Below are 20,226 nucleotides of genomic sequence, written 5' to 3' on the forward strand. Positions count from 1 at the left end.
AGTTTCCTGGAATTCATAAATTCAAATGCGCTGGAACAACTAGTCACCTCTCCTACTAGGGGAGATAATATACTAGACCTGATCATCACAAACATGGGGACAAAATGCTCCACACCGGAAGTATACCCCTCACTAGTGAAATCTGACCACAAACTAATCACCCTGGATGTACATATCCCACCTCCACCCCCAGCACAAAAGACCACCGTGAAAAACTTCTCAAAAGCAGACTTCACTCTTCTTAAGACTGAGATGGTATCCTTTAAGCCCACTGTGCCAGTGGATACCACATCCCACAATGCCGAATCCTTCACAAATGCTTTTTATGGACATCTCCAAGAATGCATGGATCATGCAATCCCAAACAAATCCAAGTCCCTCTCCACCAAAGGTAAGCGTCCTGTCTGGTGGACCTCAGCCATAAACAAATTGTATAACAAAAGAAGGAAGCTACTGCACGTCAGAGCAAAATCCCATGAAGGGAAGACATCTCTGATCAACATTAGCAGAAAACTACGTTCTCTCATAAAAACATCCAAGGCCAACTTTGAGAGAAAAATCGCTAAGGACACTAAAGATAACCACAAAGCCTTCTTCAGCTATGCTAGAAACCTGGGTAGAAACCCTCAGATATGCTCAGAGTTGGTTCACAACAACATAAAATACACTGAACCCACAGATATTGCCAACATTGACAGGTTCAGTGCAAATTTCTCCCCTCCTTCACCCCCAAAAGAAGAAATACTTATCCCAGCTGAATGTAATCTCCCTGTCATCTCAGATGTCCAAGTGAGAACCACCCTAAACAAAGCAAAAAACACAGCATCAATGGGACCTGACGGTATCCTGGGTTGCGTGTTACGTGAACTCCAAGAGGAGCTAAACCCACACATAAAAATGCTATTTAACCTTAGCCTTACTTCGGGATATGTACCTGAACACTGGCGTACAGCAACAGTGGTCCCACTCCACAAGGGGGGGTGCCTCTACATACCCTGGAAACTACCGCCCCATAAGCTTAACCAGCCTGGTCTGCAAAGCTATGGAAAGAATCATTATGGAACTCATAAACAGAGACATAGGGGACCTTCAGACACTTGACCCCACCAAGTTCGGCTTTGTAAAGGACAGATCCTGTCTTTTAAACCTGGTTGACTTTTTCGAAACAGTCACTAGAGCCATTGATGAGGGCAGTCCATACAGCATACCTGGACTTGGCTAAGGCCTTCGACACAATACCCCACTCAGGCATCATAGATAAGCTCAACAGCTTAAAAGTAAACCCTTATGTCACTAGATGGGTTGCAAACTGGCTAAAGGACAGAACCCATAAAGTTAAAATCGCTGGAGCAATGTCAGACTCAAAGCCAGTCACAAGTGGTGTCCCACAGGGATCTGTCCTGGGACCCCTCTTGTTCGGCATTTATTTCTCAGATGTTAAAGCAAACATGGGAGGGCTGTGGCTGACAAAGTTCGCAGATGACTGCAAACTGGGTGCCATAGTCGATACACACACATCCTACAAAAAGGCCTCACAGAAACGGGCAACTGGTGCCGGAGTCACGGCCTTAAACTAAATGCCAAAAAATGTATAGTCATCCCCTTTGGGAAAAACAAAGTACCCACAAATTATCACATAGACAGCAACCCACTGAGTACAGAAAATGTAATCAGAGACCTAGGGACCCAAGTCAACAGCGACCTCTCATTTGACACCCACGTTGCCAAAGTGGTTAAAAAAACATTCTACCTTGCACACCTCATCATGAAGGGATTCACATCCAGATCCAAGGATGTCATTGTACCCTTGTATTCCTCCCTCATCAGACCCATGATTGAGTACAATGCCTCATTTGGTATGTACCTCACCCGGCATTTGCAACAGCTGGAGAGACCACAAAAGTACCTCACCAAGAGGATCAAGGGTCTCCAACATATGTCTTATTCTGCCAAACTAAAGAAACTTCAGCTCTATTCAGTAGCATACCACCTGCTCAGAGGTGATCTCTGCCTGACGTACAAGGCCATGTCCAATCAGGATCTGATGGACATGCTCCACCTCAAAAAATCCAAATCCATCAGGACCACGAGAGATAAAGACTTAAACCTCGGCACAAGTATGAATAGGACATGCTGGAGGGATAGATTCATAACCCAGAGGCTTCCTATGCTTTGGAACAGGATCCCAGTTTGTATTGGGCAGAGCACCTCACTGACTCTTTTCAAGAGAAATCTTGATGAGTGGATGGGAGATCGTAAGTTTACCCCAGGGGTCACATCTGTGTCACTGCTAGACAGGGGCACAGTAAACTAATTCTATTATATAAGGGGACCTTCATTGTGTCACTACTAGACAGAGGCACAGTATTCTAAATTTATTCTGTACATTTTTTTGTACCATTTCATGGGGTGGCAAAAGCCACATCACTATGGCTAGGCTTACAAATGCCCCAGGGCAGATAGCCTAATACTATACTATGAAACTATGAAACTATGACACTCAGTATCCAGCATGTCAATGGCTCCACCATCCAGTTATCCCCTTCCAACCTTGCCCAACCCTGTCTTGCTGATTATCCATGTCAACACCTGTGTGCGACATTGATACTTCAGCGTACCCACACATGACCTGCCGGTTTTCTTCTTAGTTGGACAGCAGATGTTAGATAAGTTCAGTCCTGCTAAGAACAAAGTCCCACTACAGCCACTTGAGACTCATGGGCAGTGCATACTTGGGAGAAGGGGTGACCTCTAGTTTATACAGAATTGCATAGGAGACACAGTGTTCAGTGACATCAATGCAGTAGACAGGAGGGATAACACAATACTATCATGTTGGAAGAGTGTCTACAACATAATAGGGTGGGCCTGACAGAAGCCATGCCACATGGTAGCAGAAAGAATTGCAGTTGGAGGGGCCCATCTCTAAATGCACTCCTCATCCTAATATTAAGTCATACTCATGGCCATGGAGAAGTTTTTGATTTATGCCCTACCCATTTACCAACCCTCAGTGTCAGATATGCTATGATGTAAAACAGTTAAGGCTGAAAAAATCTGTTGGTGTGTGCCCCAGTATCTGTAAGCTTATAATACATAATGCCAGTACAATCACTGAGGCTGTTATCTTGTATTTAAATGCCTCTCCCTAGGATAGGCAAGTCATCAAAATACCTCTACATTTTCTGATACCCGACTGATTTCTCAGGTGCTGGGCTTGCTATATGAACCCTAAGGAATTCTATGACTACTAGAAAAACTGTTTTCTTCCGGCAAGTTTTGTTTGGCCTTTTTCTGTCTTTTTTCTTAACAGGGAGTGAAGTTAAGACTGTCTGTGGACTATAATTCTGGTTTCAGGATAAACTCCTGACAAGGTACTGTGTGTTTTTTTCTTGTTTGTTTCTCAGAAAATCATGCAAAGAACCAAACCAAACAAAGAGATATGCTAATTTATGTTTCTCTGACTTGACTTCAGTCGGAGATGACTTGTTTGGCTTGTAAATGCTGAATTCAAGCTTCTTCTTTCCATTTGTCATTCAAAGACTGAAGTGAAGCTTATGATTTTTTTCTGTTTGCCTTACAAAAGCAATTGAACTCTAGTTGAATAAACTGATTTATTTTGTCAAAAATGGTTAAGGTGTTTGCCTCACAGACACAAGGTACAGGGTTTGATTCTCATCTTTGAGGGGAAATTAGGTAGGCTTAAAATGGCCCACAAGGGCAACTACACTAATACTTACCAAAGAACCTATAAAGAAAGAAATATGAAAGCCCTGCTCAGTTGACATGTCAAAGAGCAGCAAAAAGTAAATTATCACCTACAAAGGAATTCCAGGAACTGGCTGAAGGATAAGGACAACTCCGGAATTGATCCAGCCTTGGATACTGTGAGTTAGGGCAGAGTCCATCTAATAATGGCAAGGCCTACTTATAAGCTTTTGAAAGAAGAGCTGAGTGGAAAGGATGATAGTTGAACAAGAAGGCTGGACTGGCAGCCTCATTTCTAAACAGTGAATCACACAAAGCATTCTTTGATTTACAATCTTCTCAGGTCAATGATTATAAAAGGCTACTAGGAGACATATTAACTCGATTAAGAGTCACCTCTCTAGTAAGGATTCAAAGATCTCATACATGGGCTCTGCATCCAAATGAACCAGTCTATTCACAAATGTTTTATCTAATACATTAGCTTGTAAATGGTTAAACCCCCAAAAAAACACAGCACCTTGAATTGTGGTGATCGTGGTAATACACCAGTTCTTTAACAGCTGTCTCACTTCCCTCACATGGTGTCAAATGAGTTGTTGCCATGTAGTGGGCATCCTTCATCTCAGATAAAAATGGTAGGTCTGGTAAGGGGCCACCTGAGGGGTAAGAGTGAGGAAGCAGAACAGCCACCACAAACAGCTACCCGTAAGTTAAGAAGTGTCTAAAAACAAGCTATAACAATGCTATTTAAATGGTTTGAATTAAGGCACATACTTAACAACTATTAAACAAATGTTGAGACAGTTCAGTGCGATGTGTGTATTCATAATGCAACACATTCTATGTATATAGATATTATAGAATCTGTATTTGTTGATAGCATTCTCACGCATGCTTTATAATGCACTGTGTACTTACAAGATAATCCTCTACAAACCCTGCTTGATTCAAGGAGTATGATAGCTCTGACAGCAAAAAGGTATGATTCCTACTAAAAAAAGACAGCTCAGTTAGAAAGCTGGGAGTAGTATGTCTACAAGGTGAAAGCAGGGATCATCCCACACCTCAAGTGGGAAATTTATCCTCTTGGAACTTTGAAGTATCATGCTGAGGCCCTACTCAATCCTGTATGTGATGGACTACAGGAAAGAGACTTTTCTAATTTCCTAAAGTTCTTGATGCACTTACATGAAAAATACTAAGAACCACAGGGAATGGGAAGGCTGGAGAAGAAAGACTTCCATTCCCAGACATCGACTTTGGCAAAGTTCAAGGTGTTAGTAACTACCATCCTGATTTTAGAAGGGGAGGATGTAAACCAAATAGAATATGCTTCAGAAGACAATGAATTAAGTCAGGTTAATAAACTGAAATCCTGGCAACTTAGTTTTACGAAGCAGAATGAGAGGATGCTACTCTAAGAAAAGGCCCAAATGAACAGTGAATAGGGTTACCATCTTCACACATGAACTACTCGTATCCACTTTTGTGAATCAACAAACAAGTTCCTTTATGGCAAAGAAAAAATAATTCTTAAGTATTCAGTCTTTTTGAGACAGAGGATTAAAGCTGGAGCATGGTCACATCATGAGGAGTCATCTAGGAAAATTAAAAAAAATAGATATGGGTTTTAAGGAAGTTCTACTAATCATGACTCTTCTCAGTCATCAGATGATTTTATTCAACTTACTTCAAAGGCTAGAGAACTGCTATGTGTAAAGAGTTTTATTGTCTTCTGGTGCTGCTAACCCAAAAACTGTCAGTTTGAAAAGAGTATGCATGCACTTTTAAGAGACATCAGTATATTCCAGTGATCTTAGAGCATAAGGCCTGCTATCCAGAGATTGTGCCAGTATTTTATTTATTCAGAATTGAATAAAGTGAGCTGCGCTATCTTCTCTTAACAACAAAGTAAGAGGGAACGCATTTGCCACAGTATAACAGCAAGATTTTATTGAAATACTCACAGTAAAACACTATAATAATCCACAATGTGTACGGTTTAGCGCTTTCACCTAGCTAGTAGGCTTCATCAGAACAAAGAGACATTTCCAATTAACAATTTAAATAACATTTTTGGCGCGAAAGAAACCTTGCTGTTATACTGTGGCAAATGCGTTCCCTCTTACTTTGTTGTTAAGAGAAGATAGCGCAGCTCACTTTATTCAAGTTTGTTTTCTCTCGCAACATTTATTTCGGCAGTTGTTATGGAGGGGAACGCTGACCTACAGTTGACAGAATTGGAGGATACACATTCTAATGCCGATAATACGGCTGTGAAGTCGGAGTTGGCAGAACTAAAATGTGAGTTGAAACAACTCACGAGCACTGTATTAGCATTTATGTCCAAAGTCGAACAAGACATAAAAACCATCGGCGCACGCTGTTTGCAAAGTCCTCAAACTGCAGCAAACACCAGCAACGGAGATGCTAAGTACACCAGGGAGCAGAGATTTACGGAACATAAGCCGAATGAAAGTTCCGTTTGTGTTGTCACCAAAACCAACAGTTGCCGAAACTCGACGAGTGGCACTAGTGTCAAAGACAATTCAAACAATAGCAACAAAAGCTCTGCAGAACCGGATGCTTTGGCCAGAGGTACATTATCGAACTGTGCTGGTGTTCAGCTTAATGCAACAGGAGTCCAACAGGGAGGTGGATCGATAACAACACAGCGCAAAGGTGCCTTGGAAGGCAGCGCTGACATAGACTTACCGGCCTCACAAATACACAATCTTATTATGGATAGGCTGCAATTGGATTCGACAGGATTGACATTCGACTTTTCCTTATATGATTATGAGGATGGAGAGGATGAAATGTTTCGTACAGGCACTCGGTCCAAGCATACCAAGCCTGTTAGAACATACGCACAAACAGTTGGTCCTGTGTTAGCCAACGAAGGTACTGTAATTAAAACATCAAACAATCACAAAAATACTGACAATAGTAAAACTTTTAATATGAATAAGTTTTTAAGTGATGATTGCAATTTTGATGGAGTTGAAAAAGGGAGATATGAATTCCCTAATAAAAAAGTGGTGAATGGTGGTACAATTAAAGAAAAAATCTACAGACTAGGAAATCTCATGTGCAATATAGACAACATTAAAATTGACAATTCATATTTGCACAAATATCTTGCAATGAAAATAGTACCAATGGGTTTACGTTTTTTTAAATTCCCTTTGGGAGTGGAGATTGATGAGGAAACTATTGGGGAATTCAATTAATTTTTTGATGAGTGTGGCTTTAAATACATGAAATTGTTGATCAAATATAACGATGGGAAACTGTTAGAATGTATTAGTCAAGCAGAACAATTGAATATGGAGATTGTGAATGATTATTTATTATTTGATGAGTGGAATAATTTATATCAAAAGCAATTTAAGACAGTGGAAAGCAAATCCAAAATAATATTTGAAAGGAAATGTAAAAAAATAAATAGGGATGTGGTACAATACAAAGAAAATAAAGTTTATAAGTGGTATAAGGATGTGAGAAAACCTTACCTTTTTGAAGACCTACAGGATAGGTATGGGGAAAAAAGGAGATGGAATGATGAAGAACATGTTGTAGATGGTAATTATGACAGGTATGGACATCAGGGGGGCCACAAACAGAATTTTCAAAGGAATTGGAACCCTCAATATTGGAAGAAGAAAACAGGGAACACTACGGGTTATTACAACAGAGGGTACAACCAACAAAGGAGATACTAACAACAGGGAAAGTGAAAGAATTATTGAATGTGAAGGACAGTACAATAAAGCAAATGTAAGAGACAATATAACAAAGGATGGGGTAGTCCATAGTATGGACAACTTTAAGATATATAATTACACCAACTTACAAGTGGAAGATGTACATTTTAAACTACTATCCAAAGGAATTAAATTTATACCAATACCTAAATTTGATTTGGTGGACCATTTGGTTGAAACAAAATTGTTTACACGTAAATTAAATTTGTCAGTTATGTTCCACAATAAGGACAACAGAGCAGATTCAGGTTTAGACAAAAGTGAAACAATATTAAAAAATAAGAGTACTTTTATACCTTACATGAACCCTATGGTGGAGATTTTTGAGAAACAGGTACACAAGGACTTATATGAATTTTCCAATACTACGAAAAAAATCAAAGTGAAGAGCAATTTAACTAAGGAAGAAAGGGATGAATTATGGAATTTAAGGAATAATCAGAATATACGTATAATGAAACCTGATAAGGGAGGGGGAATAGTGTTATATGACCAAATGGAATACAGTATAAAGTTAAATCAGCTTCTCACTGAGTCAGGCAATTACGAACCGATATCTCTGAATGAAATTAACATAGCCTATCGGAGAATTAACTCTTATATAGAGGAATTTTGGATTGACAATCGTATTAGCAATAATGTCTACAACTATCTGAAAGTGCAATATCCTATTTTAGCTGTTTTGGTAGGTATTCCAAAGATACATAAGAACATTGACAATCCCCCCTTCAGACCTATAATTTCTGGCAGTAGGGCTAAGACATTCCCATTAGGTAAAGCGATTGACATCTGGTTAAAGGACATTTACCAAAACATTCCCCACCTATTGAAAGATTCCTGGGATTTCCTTAGGAAATATCCCATCAATTTAGATACTAACAATATTTTCTATGTGACTATAGATGTCATTGATTTGTTTTCATGCATTCCTAACAGACAAGGGTTGGATATGTTCTGTGAAAGTATTAGAAAACACACCAACCTTGAATGGGACAAAATTTGTCTGATTATGGAATGCATGACATTAGTACTAGAACATAACTACATACTATTTGAGGGTGAGTATTTTAAACAGAGTAGGGTAGTGGCAATGGGGTCAGCGAGTGCTCCCATATTCGCAAACTTAGTTATGCTCTATTGGGAGGAAGAAGTACTATTTAAAAGTGAATTATTTTCTCATATTATTCACTACACAAGGTTTTTAGATGACATCTATATATTATGGAAAGGGAATGAGGAAGAGTTGAATAAATTTATTATTTTTATCAACGAGAGTAGTGATTTTCTCAAATTTACACATTCTATCAGCACTAATGGTATAGCCTATCTTGACACCATAGTTTCACACGACGTAAGAGGTTTCAAATCAAATATACATAGGAAGAATACCTTCTCAAATGATTATTTATATTACAACAGTAATCATCCTAGAAAGATGCTACATAACATTTTTAAGGGCCAGATTATTAGAGTGGCCAGGATGACATCTAGAAAGGATGAATTGTTAGAAGAGATAGAAAATATAACTAATATGTTTAAAGAGAGGTAGTATAATAGGAAAATGTTAAATGATGTCAAAAAATATGTAATCTCCCAGTTGGATTTAAAATACTCATCAATTTTAGGGGTATGTGATCCAGCACAATATGACAATGAATTATCCAGGGTAGACAAATATCAGAAGGCCTGTATACTCCCATACACACCATATGTTAACAAAATCAAGGAAATATTGGGAAAACATTGGACAATTTTTAGAGTGAACCCGGAATTAAGTAAATTATTAGGGGACAAACCACTTATTGTGTATAAAATGACACACAACTTGAAGAAAATCCTAGAATCTGGTAAAGAGACCACATATAATAGGGGTGACGAACACAGCCTAACATATACTAAGAAATGTGGGACCTGTAATCAATGTAAGTTTATCATGGGACAACCTGAAACTAATCTGTGTAACACCAATAATACAGTAGTTAGGTTAGTAAAAGGAAATTGTAACTCATCCTTTGTTATATACTTGGCCAAATGTCAAACATGCACAGCATATTATATAGGAAAAACGGAGAGGGCACTAAAAAAGAGGATTTACGATCACATTTACTGTATTAGAAAAAAAGACAAGAACAATGCCCTCTACAGACATGTGGACAAGGAAGGCAATAATCACAGCTTTAGATTTGGAATATTAGAGCATATTAAACCAAATGAGAGGGGGGGGTAATAGGAAAGAATGGTTAAGTTACAAAGAAATATGGTGGCAGCTGTTCACAGACGCTGCCACAGAACCCGGATTGAAGGATACTATAGCGGTGAAACCACTGTTAACTAGATAATAATTAGCTACACAGCACAAAATTATTATTCCTCTTGAAAGAGATTGTATCAACATCAAATATTATATCACAGTTCTCTATGAAGTTTTTTATGAAGTATTTTTAAAATGAGTGAAGGTTGAATAATTATTTATCAAATTGTGTACACAAGAATTGTGATCAAACTTTCAGGAGTATTTTATTTTACACCATATTATATGGACAAATCAATTAATTTCAATAACAATAAATTTTGTCAGTTAGTATACACAACATGTTGTATTGAAACTTGATAAATTTAATATTGGAAAGAATTTTTATAAAATAATTGGCTATAAGAACTTTTTAGATACACATACAACAATATTTTTTAAACAAACATTTATTATAATTCAGAGGTGTTTTTACTATTTGGATGTACCCACATCTTATTACTATCACTGTTTTATCTTGTTATTACAAAGTGATGAAATGTCAGTATTGAACAGAAATTTTACATGTACAGGATTTAAAAAGCTAACACAGGAAATGAACAATAACACATATATTTATATTTATATATATTTTTAAAAATATTTTTTATTAATATTCCATCAATTTGTTGATATTGTTTGATTAAATTAAGCATATAGTTTTATTTTGGTTAAAAAACGATCTAACAAGTATTTTATATAGTAAGGGTTTATTTGATGAATATAGCTTTAAGCTTGCAACAGAGGACTTTCTTTCGCGCCAAAAATGTTATTTAAATTGTTAATTGGAAATGTCTCTTTGTTCTGATGAAGCCTACTAGCTAGGTGAAAGCGCTAAACCGTACACATTGTGGATTATTATAGTGTTTTACTGTGAGTATTTCAATAAAACCTTGCTGTTATACTGTGGGAAATGCGTTCCCTCTTACTTTGTTGTTAAGAGAAGATAGCGCAGCTCACTTTATTCAAGTTTGTTTTCTCTCGCAACATTTATTTCGGCATTTATTCAGAATTATTAAATCATTCTACTCACAGTGGCAAATGTACTCCAGGGATTGGCGAGGTGACTTATAAGGTTAGACTACTACATAAGAGAAAATCCACTCTCCCTGCTAACTATATCTACTAACTCCAAGATCACATAATAGTGGAGAAGGAGCAAATTCTGTCATTCAGTATTTTTAATTTTCAGTCTTTTGGGATTCAGTCATTTGTTTTTTCAGTCTTCTGAAGTAAACCCTTGTATGTGTGTGTGTGTGTGTGTGTGTGTGTGTGTGTGTGTGTGTGTGTGTATGCACAGACTTGTGTGTGTGTGTGTGTGTGTGTGTGTGTGTGTGTGTGTGTGTGTGTGTGTGTGTGTCTGTGTGCTTGTTTGTCTGATTAAAATTATTTTTTTGTTTTTTGTTTTAATTTAACAACGTTGTTGTTGTAACTCATTGTGAAAAAAAAATAATGTAGAGAATAATTGTAATAGTGTTTAGCATTCCAGAAGGATATCATACAATGTTGTATTGCAGAAATGCTACTGACTAATGTAAGCATTGCAGCTGTTGAGGATGATTTAAGGAAATAAAATACAAAACAAAAGATAGCTAAACAGATCTGGTACTGGTAGACTGAAACCTCATGATGTCTTTTTTTTTTTTTCAATAATTTTTATTTTTATTTTTACATTAATAAATGTCACAAATAACAACTATCTTACAACATGACCGTATATATATATATATATATATATATATATATATATATATATATATGTTATATATTGATGTCAAATACCACAAGATATAGGTCGTACAACATATCTATTTACACTATGTACATAGATGCTTTCACTGTTAGTTCCACAGTTATATAGACAGTATATACATTCATAATATCCAAGTTATTATTTAATATCTGAACTTGTATGTGCTCTTTGGTTCCATTATAGTGTATTTTTAAGTTGCTGTGTGATGAATTATGCTAATATGATATTAACATTTTTTTCCCAAATTTCTCTGGATTTCATGCTTTTGTTTCTTTTATCTATTAATATTTTATGAGCTAAAAGGTGTTGTATAGCTACTTGTTTAAAACCCTCCCAAGAGATATTTATCGTATCTAGCCATTTAAAAGCTATATAAAGTTTCATTAGTAGGAAAATTGTTAAAAGTGTATTTGCTTGTTTTCTTGATATGTTGGGAGGGAGAATGTGTAATAGAATGAATTCCCAAGTTAATGTTGATGTTTGATAACCTGTTTTTTGTAATTGTACCTTGAGAGAGTTCCAGAGTATATAGACACATTTACAGCTCCAAAATACATGGATTAAGTCAGCTATCTGGTCCTTACAGTGTGGGCAGAAAGGTGATTTTGATGTGTTAAATTTGTGTAGGATTGCAGGTGTAAAATAAGCATTATTATTGATCATGAGTTGAGTGTATGCTAAGTTTTTGAGGGGTATAATCTTCAGTGTTAGATTGATTGCCTGGCTTATTTGCTGATCATCTATGGATGGTTTAATTTTTCTCCAGTAGTTAGAGAAGAGGAGGTCTTTCTGATATTTGATTTCATTTATCATTTTATATGAATTAGTAATAGTTTTCTTTGTTGTGATAATAGTTTTCCAAAACCTGCTACAAGTTTCTATGTCACTTTTGGTCATAGTAACATTTTGGAGGTAACTGGAACACAGTTCTTTGATTTGTCTTAGGATTATTATGTGTGATTTAGGGAGGTTAAAGTTGGTCCTCATTTCTTGTATTGAACAGTTAAGGTAGGATTAATATATTGGATTGTTTTATCTTTCACTCTGGGAAAAGGGACTAAGTCCAGCATCTTATTGTTTATTTTTAAATTTGGGTTTTTATGAAGGGGTTGCAGTATTGTCATGGCTTGTCTAAGGTTCAAGAATTGAAAGAGTTTTTGCGCTAAGTTGATAGAATGTTTTAAGGGTTCTATAATATTATAAGTTTGTATTTCTTTCTGCTTCAGGAATGGAAGTGCTTTGGGATTGAAACCTAGAGCTTTAATATATCTATAATAGATTGTCACCCAAAGAGGAAACCAATTTTCCATTGACAGGTTATGTTCAGCTATTCTTAATATTCTGTTAGTGTTAATGATTGAGTAGTACATTTTAAAATCTGGTAGATTTAGTCCTCCTTTGCTTTTGGGTAGTGTTAATTTTGGATAGGAGATTCTGTTTTTTTTGGGTTCCCATATAAATTTTGCTAGGAAGGTATGAATTTGTTTGAAGAATTTATTATGTATTGTTGTCTGTGATGTCATGAATATATACATTAGTCTAGGTAAAATGTTCATTTTGATTATTGATACTTTGGCCAAGAATGGTAGTTTTAGGTTGTTACATCTTTTACAGTCTTGCATTATATTTTGCCATTTAAGGTTTACATTGTGTTTGTAGAAGTCTTTGTTATTCTGGAAAAAGGTGATTCCCAGATATTTAGTTTCTTCTTTTATTTTTATTGTGTTTAACAATGGTATTAGTGAGATGAGTTTGGGTGTTTTTAGGGGGAAAATATTAGTTTTATTGAGGTTTAGTTTGTAGTTAGACATAGTCGAGAAATGCTCAATTGCAGCTATTATTTTGTTTATATCTGAATTTGGTGTAGTGCAGTATATGTTCAGATCATCCGCAAATGCAGTGAGGTATATTTTGAAGTTGTGTATTGATGGAGGATTGTGGTATGTATTTTGTTTAATGTATAGAAAGAGTGGTTCTAGGTATAGGTTAAATAGGAAGGGTGATAATTGGCATCCTTGTCTTGTTCCGTTTTTTATTAGGATTCTATTTGACCAAGTTTTATTTATATATAGAGATGTGTATGGCTTGCTATAAAGAGTTTGGATTATCTGAAGGAAGTTATTGGGTATATTAAAGTAGGGTAGTGTTTGGAGTAAGAATTCTAGATTAACCCTATCAAATGCCTTTTGGGCATCCACTACCATTGTGTAGATGTTGATATTGTATCGGTTAGCATAGGATATTAGTGCATCTAATGTTAATGTATTGTCACTAGTCTGTCTATGTGATGTAAAACCGGATTGTTCTGGGGAAATGATTTTCTCTATCAGATTTTTCATTCTGTTTGCAAGTATAGAGGTAAATATTTTAGTATCTATATTTAAGAGGGAGATGGGTCTGTAGCTGTCGGGGGTTTTGGGATCTGTGTGTTCCTTTAATATAAAGATGGTTTTAGAGGCATTAAAGTGGATATCATTTATTTTATAGCTTATTATGTAATTCAGTGTATAGTATAGTAGTTTGGCTATCAAGGGGGAAAATGCTTTGTAAAATTCTAATGTGAGTCCATCCGGACCCGGAGCCTTATGCGCTTTTAAGTGTTTGATTGTTGTAATAATTTCACTGATGGATATCGGTTCAGTTAGTTTTTTTTTGTTGGTCTAAATTGAGTTTAGGGAATTTCAGTTTTTGAAGGAAAAAGAGTTCTATTTTCCTTTAAAGTTTGTAGTATTTGTGCTCCATATATTTGAGAGTATATTTGTTCAAATGTTTTAATAATGTCTTCATTTTTGTGTAGTTTTTGTCTCTGTATTTATTTCTGATATAATGGAGGCATTTTTGTGTTGGGAGATAATTCTGGCCAGAGCTCTAGATGGTATTTGAGCTTCTTCTGCGTAAGTGGCTAACATTCTGGCTTCATAAAAAGATAGGTTCCTGGTTTCTAACATATATAGATCCCTTTGCAGTTTTAAAAGTTCTGCTTCTGTTTAGTTCTTAGGGTTATTTATTAGTTCTTTTTCAAGATGCTCTATTTTCCCTTTCAGTATATGCTCTTCTTTCAGTTGTATTTTTTATAGTATGCTGCTTTTTTGATAAACAATCCTCTAATTTGTGCTTTGGTTGCAGCCCATTCTATGTCAGTTGGTACTTGGGAGTTAGTGATATTTGAAAGAGCTATTTTTAGTATTGCTTCTGTTTCTTTTATTACATCCATTTTGGAAAGTAAATTAGGGTTTAATGACCAATTATGACCCCTATTCTCTAAATATATCTTTTTGTCCCAGTTAATGTTTAGTGTGATTTTGGAGTGATCTGAAAAGAACCTGGTATGTATAGTTATTGTTGGGTCCATGTTAATGAATATGTCAGAGATTAAGAAGAAGTCTATCCTTGACCACATTTTATGGCATTGCAAATAGAATGTGAATTTCCCTGTTTTATCTGCACTGTTCCCATATTTAAAAGGGTCATATAGTTTGAAATCTTGTTTGAGTTCATTATGGGCTAATGTGGCTTGTTTATTATGTGATTTGGTCAGATTATATTTATCCTTTTCTGGGTTTTGATATGTGTTCCAGTCACCTCCAATCACTAGGTAGTGATCTTTAAATTGGTTTAAGGTTGGGTATAATGACATAAAAAAGTGTTGTTGGTTATCACAGGGTGCGTAAACATTAAGTACCATTATAGGTTTTGGTATTGTAGGACTACTAAATGTTATGTAACACCATCTTCCCTCCTTGTCAACTTTGGTTTTAAGTATTTTTTCCTTAAATTGTTTTTTAATTATTATGGCAGCCCCAGCACTGTTTGTTTTCCCCTCTGAAGCTATAATTTGACTTATTCATTTCTTTCTGCTAATTTCTTCCCATTGCTCTGCAGTCAAGTGTGTTTCTTGTATTAGTATAAGGTTGGCTGTAGTTTTTAATGTAAGGTGTAAGAATAGTTTTCTTTTCTTCTTGTTTTGGAGCCCTTTAACATTCCATGATTCTATTTCCCACATTTATTTATTAGGTGTATTCCGTAGATATGCCATGTATATTAGTTTTGTTTTGTTATCTTTGTATGTGTTACTGTGTGATGGTTTAGGAAAGCATCTATTTATCCCTGTCCCTACTCTGTGCCTAACCACTATATCCCTGGACCAGGAATAATCAGGGGGGGAGGATGAAGGTTTGTTATATGGTTTACCTTTACGTCTAATCTTGGAATGTGTTTTCTTTTTAGATATAGATTTAACCCATAGTATCCCCCCTGTGTTACTATAAACAATGTGGACAAAGCTGAACAAACTAGTTCCCTCAACAAACAAAGCTACTTAATATCCCTAGCCTCTTCCAACATATTATTTATACAATTATGGTATTGCATTTAGGGTACAGCATGTATTGTTTTTGTCTTGTGACTAATTCTTTCTAATAGTATTTTTAAAACAGCACATTAATATATATTTCTCAGTAAATTATAGCAATATATGTGCCATAGTAATATTGTTAAACAATAAATCTTGTCATTTTTACATTTTTCTTTCATTTGACTTATTTTTCCTCCCCTTTATTTATTCAGATTTCGGCCTTCTTTGGTGCCTGTAATGTTTTTCCACATCAATCTGTGTGGGTTATAAAATATATACTTAGCACCTATTTATCAGAGGTAGGAAGTGTAGAGAGACATAAAAAAAACAGCTTAGCTAAACAGTTCTTCTGCCATAGTTAACATATTAAGGCTATATTTACATTACCCCAAGATTGTTAGGTTATTTTACTATTTTCCTGAGATTACTTCTCTCCAGGATCATGTAACACATTTCTAGTATTTACATAAAACATTTAACATTTTTTTTTCCTTTTTTTCCCAGTATTAATCTATGAGCTAGCCTGTTTCTGACAGTTTATTTCTTGCCTATTATTTAAAGCTGGATTGTCATTCACCTACACAGTACTGGGTGTACTGTTTTAGTGAATGGTTCAATTCAACAGTACCTTATTTCTTCAAGGTTTTACTTGCAGGTTGGTTTACATCTATCGATTAAGGCATAATAAAAAGAACTTATGTTAGAAGTTTTAAAAGGATAATTTTAACAGTGCTATGCTTTTAAGATGAGAGATACAATTATATCATTAACACTGTTTAATTGTTTAATTGGAAAGAACAGAGTATATTTAAACTACAGGAAATACATCAATCAACTGTTTGAAAAAGTTTGGTATATACCAGACGAAAGCGCTTACATTTCGTTTGTTGAAGAAAGTATTTTTTTGTGATTTTATTTGTAAATAAACTGCCTGAGGGACTACATTATCTTGGTGGTTTCGTTCTTGTGTTCCAGCCCCATTGTGCTTTTTGGTTTTTGGTTTACATCTATGGTGCAGCTTTCTTCTTTTAGCTGGTGCAGATCAATTTTAATTTTTTCAGGCAGTAAAATTGTTTGGAGCTTGATGAAATCCATTTTGACTGACTGTTCTAAATGGAGTCCTCAAAATCATAGGGGGACTGAATTTGCAGAACAATGTCCCAGAAGGAGGCTCCTTCCTATATTCGTGCATCGAAAACGGCATGATTTTTGGTTCCTAGCCAGGCTGTACTTCCTTTTCCTGTGTTCCTCATAGCTCACATCATGGATTTAAGGGCCTAGACAGCAAGGGGAAGCTTTCAGAGTTGGATCCCAGCTAGAGTGCTCGTGAATGGGGTTGTTTTTTCACCCAAGGGTCCTTTATCATTTTTTGTGGATTTATTTCACTTCTGAAGGTGGAATTTGCTTGAAAACGGCCAGGAATGTCTCTTTTGCCTCATTGGGGTTAGTGACCATGTATTTAACCTCTTTGATGTAAAAGATTAACTGATTTGGATATTTCATCTGGAATTTGATTTTTTTTTTCTATTAGGAACCTGCAGTATGGAGATATCAGTTGTCTTGCTTGTCTTATTTATATTGGGAGGTCTTGAGCAAAGGAGATTTTATTATTATTCCAGGTGAGTGTGCCTTTTTTCTTTGCTGCCAGTATGATTTTATTTACATCTTGGTAGTTTAATATTTTAATATAGACAGGTCTTGGTTTCAGTGGTGTTTGCATTTCCCTCAGGACTCTGTGGGCTCTCTCTGTTGTTATTTGCTGCATTTCTTCAGGTTCTCCTAGCAGGGAGTTTATTATTTGCTTGATTGTTGGTATTAGATTGTTATGAAGTACAGTTTCAGGTATTCCTCTGATGATGATATTGTTCCTTCGAGATCTTGCTTCCAGGTCTGTTATTTTTGCTTGTAAGTTTTGTATTTCTTTGTCATGGGAATCAGTTCTTTGAGAAATAGTCTATTTTTATTTCATTTTCTATTATTTTGGACTCAGATTTTTCCATTCTGGATATTATTTGGTTGAATGGGTCACCAAAGGTTTGAAATTGTAATGATAAGTCCTTTATTGCCTGCTGGATAGGTAATAAGGCAGATTTTATGTCTTCCAGATTAGCTGGCTGGTCTGTCTTGGATTTATTTGTAGTTTTAGAGTTGTCAGTTTGTTTAGTTGTCTTTTGTCTTTTTGAAGTTGTGTCTTTCTCAGGTGAGGCTAGTACTGAGAATTATGTCTTGGTTATTGTTATTTCCATATTATTTTCCTCTTTTGACATCTTGCTGTATAGTGTTTTACCAATCTTGCAGTCAGATGCAGGGCCTTAGTAGCACATGGCTTAAGCTGTTATTCAGAAATCTTAGTTAATCCTACTGTTTCTGAGCTGAATCTGTCACTTTTTCTTCCTCTTTTGTTTGCTGGATGATATTAGCAGTAAATATCTATAGTTATTTCTGTATTATTAATTCTGCATTGCCTTCTGTATTTGTTTTAATCCAGGGTATGTAAAAACGAAAAACAAGCGAACTGAGAAAAAACAGAAAGATGCAAGGCTCCTTACGGACGCTCTTTAATACTTTAAGTGCGGTAATTACGATACACTTTTCGTTGGAAACAAACCCAACTTCTTCAGAAGATAAAAAATCAAACATCTGTTACACAGTAACTTGAGCAATTTATACACACTTATGTTAAGAACCTGAACACACCTACTTGATCCCATTGGGTAATTGGTGTGTTACAACAACAGTTTACTAAAAACAATTGTCTAAAGCATTAAAATCAATTTACCTAAACAAGTTTCACAGCTAATGCTTGAAGTTGCAAAAATGAGTATCTTTGTTGCAAGTACCCTACCCTAACACATTTTAGTGTATTGTAATGGGTGTAGAAAGTGAAGTACAAAAAGAAATAAAAAATGAAGTAAAAAATAAAAAATAAACAATAAAAATGTACCATAGGTTTTAATGAACCATTTTTACAAGTTGAAGCCACCCTTCAATGGTGACATATCCTGTCCGAAGCCTTGGTGCCCAAGTTAAATGTCGTTCTCGGTACCAGTTGAACTCAGAACCCTACCTTCCATTAATGGTTACCGTTCCCTGCAATGACCACTGTTGTACTATGGTGGGTAATCTGGTAAATTAATTTTTCCTTGTGGCTGTTTTAAGGTAAATAATAAACTCTATTAACCTAAGGTGGGCTGTGTTTCATGTGTTTCACCCATTGAAGGGTGCCCTATGGTACATTTTTATTGTTTATTTTTTATTTTTCACTTCATTTTTTATTTCTTTTTGTACTTCACTTTCTATACCCATTACAATACACTAAAATGTGTTAGGGTAGGGTACTTGCAACAAAGACACTCATTTTTGCAACTTCAAGCATTAGCTGTGAAACTTGTTTAGGTAAATTGATTTTAATGCTTTAGACAATTGTTTTTAGTAAATTGTTGTTGTAACACACCAATTACCCAATGGGATCAAGTAGGTGTGTTCAGGTTCTTAACATAAGTATGTATAAATTGCTCAAGTTACTGTGTAACAGATGTTTGATTTTTAATCTTCTGAAGAAGTTGGGTTTGTTTCCAACGAAAAGTGTATCGTAATTACCGCACTTAAAGCATTAAAGAGCGTCCGTAAGGAGCCTTGCATCTTTCTGTTTTTTCTTAATCCAGGGTATATCAGAGACCTAGGTGATAGCAGTGCTCACAGAACAGTGGCCATTTTGAACATCGAAACCTCACGATGTCTAAAGTTTAAAAATTAAAAAATTAAAATGCTCCAGTATTCGGGCCACTTAGCAACGTATGCCATCTTATGTGACTATTTTAGAAGAGATAACTTATTTTGATATTTAACAGTTTTTGAGTCCTTAAAGCCTCATAACACTTCTACTTTTTTGTTGAACAATTAACAAATAGGATAGATAACATGGTAGTGAACACAGTGAACATCCATCATTATTGTAGACTATCAGTCTGGAACTGTTGGTTAGAAACACCCAGTAATCAGAACTTAACATGTAAACATTGTAGAATAGAAAGCCATAAATCCCAAGACATCCTTTCTATAATGATGACCTATAACCTGCTTACCCTAGGGCATTCCTAAAGTAAATGAAGTCAGTGAGCATTTGATCCATACGTAAAGATCCTGACTGAGTGAAGCACAAATGATGTAATATTTTGGAATAGGCAAATCTCAATAGCAAAGGATATCTGTTATTGCACAGTCTAAGACAAATATTTCACTCATTACTAGTAAATGGGGTATATAAAATTCTGTTCCATTTATTATAGGATCTTCTATGAGTTGGTTATAGAAGAATTTCAACCCAGGGGTGCCCCTGCCTGAGAGCATA

Source organism: Protopterus annectens, chromosome 8.part0 (genome assembly GCF_019279795.1).
Source record: "Protopterus annectens isolate FY-2018-M chromosome 8.part0, PAN1.0, whole genome shotgun sequence".
Classification (NCBI taxonomy): domain Eukaryota; kingdom Metazoa; phylum Chordata; order Ceratodontiformes; family Protopteridae; genus Protopterus; species Protopterus annectens.